The sequence below is a fragment of the Rhea pennata genome, chromosome 1 (genome assembly GCF_028389875.1).
Source record: "Rhea pennata isolate bPtePen1 chromosome 1, bPtePen1.pri, whole genome shotgun sequence".
Lineage (NCBI taxonomy): Eukaryota > Metazoa > Chordata > Aves > Rheiformes > Rheidae > Rhea > Rhea pennata.
Window position 1 is genome coordinate 95159190 of NC_084663.1, and position 7741 is coordinate 95166930.

At 47.8% G+C, this 7741-nt stretch overlaps 1 long non-coding RNA gene across 11 annotated transcripts in view; it reads left to right on the forward strand.

Moving 5' to 3' along the window:
- Window positions 1-4487, forward strand: part of LOC134151451 (uncharacterized) — a 154911-nt gene extending 150424 nt beyond the window's left edge. For 8 of the 11 annotated variants that reach the window (XR_009960863.1, XR_009960865.1, XR_009960844.1 and 5 more), the window contains 5 exons: window positions 937-1277; window positions 1738-1816; window positions 2523-2621; window positions 3148-3380; window positions 4276-4487. This is a non-coding gene — a long non-coding RNA (uncharacterized LOC134151451). The remainder of the gene's footprint in view (window positions 1-936; window positions 1278-1737; window positions 1817-2522; window positions 2622-3147; window positions 3381-4275) is intronic. The other 3 variants (XR_009960845.1, XR_009960860.1, XR_009960864.1) reach the window with 3 other exon arrangements.
- Window positions 4488-7741: the final 3254 nt, after the last annotated feature.

Consider the following 7741-nt stretch of genomic DNA (forward strand, 5'->3'; position numbering starts at 1 on the left):
TGTGAGATCTCCTAAAGATGATCTCGGTCTTCAGCAATGGTCAGCTGGGATCCTGGCAAGAGAGCAGTCTAGAGGAAGCAGACTAGAAAATACATGGCTCTAACATAAAGAGGCTCCAATAGCAAGCAGAGAAATTGCTATTAATTGTTATTAATAACCCTCTCACTACAGCTTCATTTGTTTGACATAAATGTTTCTGGGAAGATCCAGTTCAAAGAGTCTGAGACTCTGAGTCCAGGGAGTGCTTCCTCTGTGTTTGATACTCGTGGGTATAAGACAAGCCTTCTCTAAGGAACACTGCCAATTTGATGCTACAGACAGTCTTGGAACGGTTGTTTTAGGGATTTTTAGGTTGTTGGATTGATAGTAGGCATTTGACCTCTATGACCAATAGAGTTTTAAGTTTGTTCCAAGTGTGCAAATTACTTCTAAAACTCTTTACAAGGGTGATGAGATTGAAAAAGGACAGAAGAGTAGAAAAGGATGAAGTACGCATCATGGTGCTTCCATTACCAAACAAGGCTTTGTTGATTTCTAATTGAGTACTTACTGTGTTTTTCTTTCTTTTGATAGAAATGACATCTAGGTGAAGAGTGTTTATATTGTTTTCCAGGCTGTGTTTTACATAGAGCAAACAGCTACACTAGCATGTTGCTTCACATGAAGCTGATACAGTCACGGAGACAATTAACTATTAAACACCATTTCAACACTCTTGCATCAACTATGTCTGATAAAGATGTAACACACCTATCACTCTGTCTTCAGTGCCCCATAACTGTCATGCCCCATAACTGAACTCTCCTAAGAGTCTCAGCTCCGTGGCCACTTCCTGCTCCTCCGAACGTGCACACTGTAAGAAAGCACATAATTGTAGTCTCTTTAGTTCATGCAGAGCAGTGAGTGGTCTCTTTTTCTTTGCTCGTCACTGGAAAGCTTGTGGCTACATGAGAGAGAAATGCAACATTACACGAAGACCTCGTATGACGTAATTTTGTGGACATGCCCTTATGATGAATGAATTCTCGCCCTCAAATAGCCAGTGCTTGCTGCAGATAAGGAGACACATGTAAATATACCTCCTCTTGTTGCTGTGACGCATGTTAATTAACGGCTGGCAGGATGGCTGCAGGGAAGCTTGTGATTAATTCTGTGTACTTCTGGCAGCAATATGACTGTTGTCTCTTGTGTTTTGAGAACAGCATACTGTACAGTGGGCCTGGGCATCTGCTATGATATCAGATTTGCTGAGCTGGCTTAAGTCTGTGGACAGAAAGGTGAGACTGGGTCACCTAACAAAGTGGAGCAGGGCTAGCCTGAAGGCCTGGACTATGCAAGGCTGTTTCAGGGTGGTACATACTGAGTAATCTGTGCATGATCAGGCACTCTAATGACACAAATAATACAAAATGCAGCTTGTGTCTGAGTCCTCATTATTCAAACAAGTATCTCCTCTCCTTGAGTAAGGAGTGTGTCCTGCTGTGCCTCTGCTGATGGAACAGTAGAGATGGATGAAGTTTGCATGGCCCCACACTTGCCATCATATCGTAGGGCTCTGCTGACATAAATAATCATCAGTACCATGCAAGGAGAGGCTAAATTTTCTTCCTTTGTGGACACAGGTCAGGCAATAAACACTGAAAGAAAGCTTGCCTTGACCCCCAGCGTGAAGGGTGGCTGTAGGGTAAACCATTTTCCACTTGATGATGGTTGGGTTCTAATTTTCTTTTAACAAAGGTTACCAGCTGTTGATATATCCAGGGGCTTTTAATCTAACAACAGGACCAGCTCATTGGGAGCTACTGCAAAGGGGATGGTAAGGACTGAGTTACCTGCTTATACCCTTGTTCCATAGGGGGTTTTAGCATATAGAACGGAATTCTTGTATTTTAACCCATGTTATGCAGAGTAGGGAGTGCTGCAAAGTCACCCTGCTGTCACCCCGCTGTTCCTCAGCCTTGCTCTGCTTGACACCAAATCTTGCTGTCAAGGAGGAAAGCAGGAGATGCTTATCCTTCACTCCTGTCAGCTCCTCTGCCCACCGCTGTACCCTTACAAGGACCTTTTCCCTGTACTGCTCTGAGCACCATTCACACACCCACTTCTAGAGAGAAGAGGCAGGAGCCAGCCGTAACCAGTTAAGAACTGCTCTAACTGAAGATAGAAACAGACCCCAAGACTCCTGGATGTAGGATTCTTTTCTTAAGCCGTAAATTAAGTCAAAGGTCTTCATTTGGTCAGCTTCAGTCACCTTCGCTACATACTGAACAAATGGGTAATTCATGCTAACCCTAACTCTGGGGGCAGGTAGTAGAGACTTCTCTTTCCAAGCTTTCTGATTTTTCTCTGACCTTTGTCATTAATGGTTTTGGCTACTCTGCAGAAGGAGGCATTGCTTACTCCTTCAGCATGACTTCTTTCTCTTCTGCTTAGTTAAGTGGTGGTATAGGGAAAAAAAAAAAAAAAAGAGAGAAGAAAAGTCCACTGATGTTTCCTTCTCCCCTATGTTTCTGTAAACACAGAGCTGTTGATAATCAAGTCTATGTAGCTACTGCATCTCCTGCTAGAGATGAAAAAGCATCCGACGTTGCTTGGGGACACAGCACTGTAGTAAATCCGTGGTGAGTTCAGAAAAAAATAATCTTTTCTTGGTTAAAAAGTGTTTTACTTGACAGTCACAGTTCAGTCTCACATTTCCACCCACTCCTAAAAGTGTCTTAAGTCTTTTTAAAAAGCTAAAAAACTTTTGGGAACTCTTTTCTTTTTCTTTTTTTTATTTTATTTTATTTTTTTTATGAAGTCCCCCATTTAACAGTATTTGATATAGGCCCTTGCTCTCTAAGAGTTTTTTCACGTAGCAAAAGCAGCGGACAGATGAATTTCATGTTCTTAAGCGACAAAATCAGACAAGGGAGCAGTAAGCTGACATTTTCAAAATCATCCTTTTTTCTTATTTTTAGGAGTTTTAGGGGGCTTTTTTTTGTTTTACTGGCTAATTAAAAAAAATAGTTTAACAATGTGTATTCTTGTTGGAAGCACAGAAACTACTTTAGTAGCATTAAGTATTGGTTAAGCTGCTGACCTTCTCGAATTGTCCCTGAAATTTGTTCCATTATATACTATGAACTGTGATAATCGTCTGTGCAGAGCAAACTCATGTTAAACTTTGCACGAAACCGTTTAACTTCCTCAAAGAACAACCCTGCTTTGGCACAAGAAGGAACAAGAATATCTTCAACTAGACAAGACACATTCTGACTAAAGCAGCAGTAACTTTCTGCTCTGCGCTTGAGTGGCCCTGGGTAAAAGTAACAGAGTCTTCAGTCAACTCTTTTTCTTCCAAATAAAAAATTCCACTCATTCTTCTAGACAGTTGCAAAGTAAGTAAAACCTTTTTAGCTATGTCAAGAGCTTTTAACTTCACGTGGTGATAGCAAGGATGTTCTTCCTGGTGGAGCCTTGATGGCATTTGGTAGCTCACGCAGAGTATAAAGTGTACTCCTGTTAAAAGCCAGTAGGATCTGAAATGGGAAAGGTTTAGTCCTTACTTGCTGGAGATGTTTCTTTCCCCTTAAGTTATATTCCATGGTCACGTGCACTGGTTCTCATATTTGGTTCATGCTTCTTGAGCGTCAGAAGCATACTTAAGCATGCATATGTCACATGAAAACTTGGAAGCTATTTCTATCATTCAAGAGAGAGGAATTAGGATGCTGGTTTTAGGTCAGCCCTGCCTCTATAGCCCCAGCTCTCAAAGGGTAGGCTCGCTCTTACACAAGCAACAGCAACTGGATTGCGGCCTTGGTACCTCTGTGTTAATGCTCTGAACAAACGTCCTCAGTTGTGCAGGGGTGAAGTCATAGCCAAAGCTGGCACCGAAGAAGCAGGTCTGTACGCAGATATGGGTAAGCTAGTAGGTTTTTTCCTACTCTATTCCTCTCCTGAGTAAGGGTCATGAGCCTAAGAGCTGGGGGTCTTGGGCTTGTCTGTCCCCACACAGGTACATATGATGCAGCCTTCCCTTCCCTGTCTCTGCTAGCATAAAACAAGAAGAGCAGCAGCGAGGCCAGACTATTCCAGTCTCCTCCCTTGTAAGGCAGCTGCTGCCTTAGGCAAGAGCAAAGTTCAGGCTTTGTTCTGCCTGGCTCCCTAGTCATGGTGACCAACAGGAACATTCTTTGTGAAAGCTGCTCATTTCCTGCCTTGCTCAGAGCAAGCTGTGCACTTTCCAGGCCTTTCTGACTGTGTTCTAATAGCTCTCTCTTCTCCCTGTAGATCTGAAGAAGCTTGCAGAAATCTGTCAACAAATCCCTGTTTTGAGCCAGAAGCGTAATGATCTCTATGGCATAGAGATGAAAAAATGAAGCCACGTGAATGCGGAAGGCTCAGGTGGCATCATGGCTGCTGCCTTCATCTTTAGGATTCCTTTGCTTGGTAGCTCCGGAGGCTACTGCTAAATGGATAGTTAATAAAAAAATAAATAACTATCTTGGTGTAATTCTAAAAATCCATTCAAATGTAGCTTCTGAGCTGACTTTTATATCTCCTCTCATTCCTTTTTTTTTTTTTTTTTTTTTTTTTTTTTTTTTTTTTGTAGTATTTAACAGCTAGGACAAAGAGAGAAGTCAGGTGTTTTCTAACTATCTGGGGTTTGTTTTGCAGGAAATGGGGACGGAAACCTTGTTACCTGTGGAAATCCTGCAAAGTGGCTGTAGTAGCTGGGATTTCTCAGTGAATTGTCAAATGATCTATCAGCATGACTTTTCTGCTTGTCTCCTGCCTCAGTTGTACGTGCCCAAGCCATCAGTTTAGACTTGCACGCATGCCCAATTCCTGACTGGGCAAGCTTAAAATTTAACACGCTAAGCCAAAGAGGCCAGCTTCTGCTCTGCATTGCCGAAAGACGGTGCAAGAGGAAGCCAGAGAGAGCTACTACTCTAGAAGAATCTGTAACAGGCTTTGGTTCTTGTGCATTCTCTAGACAACAGATGTATTAAATTCTCCTTGTTGCAGTTCTTGTAGTACTGATGTGCACTACCCTTTTGTTAAAGCAAAGGTGTAGTAACACGCAAGTTAAAACCAAAAAATACTGCTTCCTTAATGTCATGGCAGAATGGACTTGAAGGCTGTCAGAGGGCAGGCTTAAACTTAGAAGGCTGTGAGAGGAGCCAAAGGGTTAGAAAATTAATTGCACTAGGTCTTTTCATCCTCAGACATGCAGAAGACAGGTGCTAGAGTTGCTGAATGTCAGAATACGTTATCCCTGTCAAAGGCTACCTCCCATCAGCTGCGCATGAAATCCTCCTTACTCCATTGCTTTTGCTGAACAGATCAGCTAATTGATTATTAAGGATGGCTTTAAGATGCTCAGAACCAGGCCAGCAGTCTTAAAGCTGTTTGCATAGAAGGAAGCCTCCTTGGTACTACTACTTCCACTCCTTAAAAAAAAATCATTCACAGTCCTGCATCCGACATGTCTCTCTGTTCACACAGCTAAAACTAGAGCCATAATCTATGTGAGCAATGAGTATGGCCATAGTACAAAGGAACAAGCATGGTCCTCTGAGTAGGGTGCCGTGAGCCAAGGACAGACGGAAGCCACGAAACAACCTGGTTTGCAAAGGACCACCCAGCGCTGCTCGGCAGATCTGTTTAGAGCACTGGACAATGCTGTGACACTGCTGAGCTCACGGCACAGGAAAACACTGATAAAAGCAACTGGTTTTCTGCTTCCATTCTGCGGGAGAAAGCAGGAAATGGAGAGGCAGAAGAGCAAGGAACCTTTTGTCTTGAGAAGCCTTTAGGTGATGGCTGGCCTGTAAATTGCAATTCATGGTATTAGGAGGTGCCTTTGCGCATCATGTGTCGCTTCCGAGGCAGGACGCTGCATGTGCACCCTGACAACACCTCGCGGTACCTCGCAGTGCTTTCCATCAAAACCGAGCCACTGGAGGAGCTCGAGAGGAGCTGCCTGGCGCGCACCGGGCAGACCTTGGCGCAGCTGCGAGAAGCCTGCCTGCAGAGGAAGGAGCGGAGGCCAAGGCAGAGCGAGAGTGAGGAAGAGGAGGGCAAGGGGAAGCGTTTCTCCCTCACAGCATCAGGACGCCTCAACGTTCGACGCAGGGAGGTGAGTGCAAGGGGTGGGCGGTGGCAGGGGGGAAGACTCCGCGCGTCGGGGCCAGCTGCTGTGCCCTGCTGCAAGGGCCTGAGGGTGCCGGTGCCGGCAGGGCTGCGGGGGGCATTTTGTGTTGGGCAAAGCAAGTGCCTTCACAGAGCTCCGTCTCTTGCTTCAGCTCTGCGCCAGAAACTCCTTCTACAACCTGTGGAGACCAGAGCTGACACGAGTGGAGCTCCTGAAGGACGCGAGCTCCAAGTGGCAGGTGCTGGAGCGGCTCTATGCACATGCCCCTGAGAGGGAGTGTGAGAGGGGAGGCAGCAGGAGAGCTGGTGGAGCGCCGCAGCATGAGGCACCAGACTGGAGCGATGAGGAAGAGGCTCTGCAAGGGGAGGAGCTGCAGCAAAGCACATCCTTGTGCATGACCTGGGTGAGGCCGAGCCTCAGGAGCCTCTTGGGGGACGGGCCAAGGTGCCAGGAGGAGGTGCTGCGCTCGCCCAGCGTCGAGCCCCAGCACGCGGCCAGGGAAGCAGATGGTGAGCTGCAGAGCACGCCTCCGGCCCCAGCAGCGCCCAGAGGAGCCGAGGCTGCGGCACCTCCTCTGGCGGGAGGCGTTCAGCGTGCGGAGGATGGTGTGCCTCTCGCCCCATCAGCCAGCACAGGAGCAAGGGCAGAGGCCTGCCCCACACATGGAGACCGTCAGCCTTGCCCTGCGCCTGCCCGGCCCCTCGCCCAGGACTCTCCTTCCCCCACGGGCATCGCCACCCTCCCGCACACTGCACCTCCCAGGCGGTGGTCCTCGCGCCTCAGGGCAGCACTCGGTGCTCTGCGCAGAGCTTTCTGCTGCTGCTGCATCGCAGCGCAGTGAGAGGGACAGCGGAGGATGCAGGTGCCAGAGGTGCCGCGAGACAGGGGCTGGTGCAGAGCATGGAGGCAGAGGGACACAGGCTCTCTGCTGGCTGCTGCAGAAAGGCTGCCGCATCGTGGCCCCCCGTCCCTTTTTCTGCTCCACACGAGTGGAGCTCCTTCAAGAGCTCCACTCGTGTCAGCTCTGGTCTCCACAGGTTGTAGAAGGAGTTTCTGGCACAGAGCTGAAGCGAGAGACGGAGCTCTGTGAAGGCACTTGCTTTGCCCAACACAAAATGCCCCCCGCGGCCCTGCCGGCACCAGCACCCTCAGGCCCTTGCAGCAGGGCACAGCAGCTGGCCCCGACGCGCGGAGTCTTCCCCCCTGCCACCGCCCACCCCTTGCACTCACCTCCCTGGGTCCTTGGGAAGCGGCAAGCAATGAGGCTGCAGGAGATGCCATAATGCAAGAGCAAGGAGGTGGGCAGAGGCAGGAGAGTTTCCTTTAGCCAGCCTCCACCAGGTTTCCCCAAAACACCTCACCTTTTTCTTCCTGTCTCTTCACCATGATCCTGCCACAGCTGACCTAGTGCCCTGAGGTAGCTCTTGGATGTTCTTCCGCCTTCTCTCGAGCGAGCTCCATGTGGCCACTAGCAGCTCCCGCCACCCTGATTGAAATCAAGGAGTAAATTAAGCCAAACACAAAGGATTCCTTCCCCTTCAAGGACAGGCCACATTACTGCACTCTCCGTGGCAGGTCTCTGCCAGCAAGCTTTTTTGA